The sequence below is a fragment of the Hirundo rustica genome, chromosome 9 (assembly GCF_015227805.2).
Source record: "Hirundo rustica isolate bHirRus1 chromosome 9, bHirRus1.pri.v3, whole genome shotgun sequence".
Lineage (NCBI taxonomy): Eukaryota > Metazoa > Chordata > Aves > Passeriformes > Hirundinidae > Hirundo > Hirundo rustica.
The window spans coordinates 26,503,359-26,506,295 of record NC_053458.1 but is presented as its reverse complement, the minus strand read 5'-3'; positions in this window follow the sequence as shown (position 1 = coordinate 26,506,295).

Below are 2,937 nucleotides of genomic sequence, written 5' to 3'. Positions count from 1 at the left end.
GTGTCCTGCCAGCAGCCATCCTGCCCGGCACAAGCAGGCACCTCTTCTTCCTCCAACGTTAACCTCCCCAGGTCCCTTCCTTCCTCTACCTCTTGTTGAGCCTCTGAGCATCCCACTGCAACTCTTCCCAAATGCTCCTTCCCCAATTTCATAGTGTGTCCCATGCTCCTTAAGCAGGAACATTCCATCACTTTCCCAGTGCCCGGTTTCATCTGTTATTAGTCAGCAGTAATGATTTTAGGATTTCAGCTATAAGAACGTGCTGTGAGTCACATTTTTTTAATAGCAAGCTTGTGTTAGGACAGGCTATTCTTTAAAAATTATTTCAAGGTATACACAAAATATTTGTATTCTGTAGAAAATGCAGTCTCAAAACTGCTAAACAGTATTTTAAAATGGTATTTGGTGTTACCCCATTTATAAATTTTTGTACTGCAGGACCTATGTTTCCCTGCTTTGATCAGGAGCAAGAAACTTTTCCCACATATACTAATTTTTCAAACAACTTCATAAGGAAGAAGAAATTATATGAAATAAAGCCATCTTTAGGGGTTTTTACAAATAGGAAACAGAGTTTTAGGGTTTAGTTTTTTTGAGAGCTTGTTTTTGGATTTTGTTTGTTTTAAATAATTACTTTTCAGTCTTGAAAACAATATAGCTCACTCTTCCAATCCATAATTTTTCATTTTCAGGTCTTTCTGCACTTGTGAGTTCTGCCAGGAGCTTCTAAAAGTCCAAGGATAATTCCTTTTTGTCTCTGTAAATATTTTTAGCCTTAAGAAACTGGAAAAAACCCCAATCCTATGTTAATCTCTGTATGGCCAAAACATGTTAGAAAATCATATGTGGCAATTCAATGAGTTTTGCTTTTTGTAGATACTGATGGTGAATTTGAGAATGGAGCAGTCACTTCAAAAAAGTGTTTTGAAATATACTTTTCAATGCTTAAATGAATAGTGAGCAAGGTACTTGCTTTCAATTTTCTCTTGAAGAGTTTTTGGAATGATATTATTATTTGAGTGAACAAGATGGAAAGGACTGCTTCTAGCACTTTTTGAGCCTTAGACCATGTGAAACTGTAAAAATATATTCCAATTATACCTGAGATGGGAAACCAATATCTTACTAATCTTTTTTTAATATATATATTTTTTTACGGTGTACAACACAAATTAGGAACAATGCAAGTTTAACATACTCTATGGAACTATTTATGGAAATATTTGCATAAATTAGCAGAGTCAGAAATGCTACATGGTCATAACTGAGAGACACTGGAAGACTCGCAGTGTGAATAAAAATAATTTTACCAAGAATAACCTAAGTTCCTGCTAATGGCACAGCATCAGTGTGTGCTGGGCAGTTTAATGGGAGCTGACAGGACTGAACCTGAGTCACTGAGACCCTTGTGGAGGCCTTAAACCCATCTGCTCCTGAAACTTTCCAGGAGAGAAATCCTGCTAATCTATATGTGAACTATTACAAAAGATATCACATAATTCTTCATGCTGACTGCAAATAACTTGCTTTTATTTAAAGAGGCACACAGGCAATGTTTGGAGAAAATGATCAATGAATTTTTAATTACTTATCTGTATGCTGGTAATTAGACTGTTTTAAAATGTTAGCAAAAAGCATAATATAGAGTGAAAATGAAGACAAAATAGGCAGCTCTATTAACCAAATTAATCCCTGCTTTTTACCTTTGAAATAAAAATAGATTACATTGATTTATATCTATGAGTTATGATTGTGCATGAATCTCAAAAAAAGAAATTAATTGGTGAACCCAACCACCAATAAAAAGAAGATCCAGTGATGCCAGCACATTCAAGTTTTTAATAACCCGGGAGAGCAGTGAATTTCATACTGAGACTATTCCTGTTGTATATGAAAATATTGCAATGCTGTACCATAGGTACCTGTCATCACTGCAGCAAACCCATTGGTACGCCAAAGCTTGACAATAAGAATGTCAATTGTTTCACAAGATCTGCCTAGCAAGAAAAGCACCTCTAATAGTGATAAGTAATACAGAGCCTCCTAATGTATCGAAGTCTTCTGTTTGTCAAGGAAATAACCATTTAATTTTTACAGGTCTGTACTCGAAGTTTCTGATCTCCAGAGGGAAATGAAACAGGAAGAGGTATTAAAAGCATTCAGACTCAGGAAAGGAGTTCTTTCCATTACTCTAGTTGGCTCTCCCAATGAGAGCCTTGTTCTAATCCTAAGGGGTGTTGTAACTGTATTTACCATTGCAGCAGCTGGTGTGATATTGTCAGGGATGTACAAATTTTCAGGGACCTCCCATAAGATTTTAATTTATTGGAAGCATTTCTTTTCATTTTAAGCTCACGCAGCCTGGATTCAGACCTCTTATGTTAAATTTTTGGTCTATATAATTTTTCTTTATCTTCTGTCCTTTTTGTTTATTGAGAATAAGACAATTTTATTTTTTATCTCCTGCATTTGTCTACCTTATGTTTTATGTGAATTGGCAAGAGACACCTTAAATCCAAACTCTTTAGTACTTTACTTCCTAGTTAGGGATTATTTTTGATAGGATTATTTTTCTACAGCAGGCTAAAGATCATTATATAAATAATATAATAACGTGGTTATTTCTAATAATTGTCTGTGTTATTTTCTTTACTGCAAGGACACATTGCTGATTCACAGTCAACCTGATGTCCACTGGGACTCCCCATGTCCTTTCCTGCCAAGTTGTTTTCCAGGGGGAAGGTCCTTTGCATGTTTTGGTGCCTGGGATGGTTTCTCTCCAGGTGTAGGGATTTTCCTGTTGCCCAGCTTCACAGGATTCATCAAGGATGAAAAGATGAATAAGCACTTGGAAAAAAAAAAAAAACTCAAAAAGCACATTCACAACACAATTTATTTGCATTTATCACAATTTAATGCAATCATACAGGTAGACAA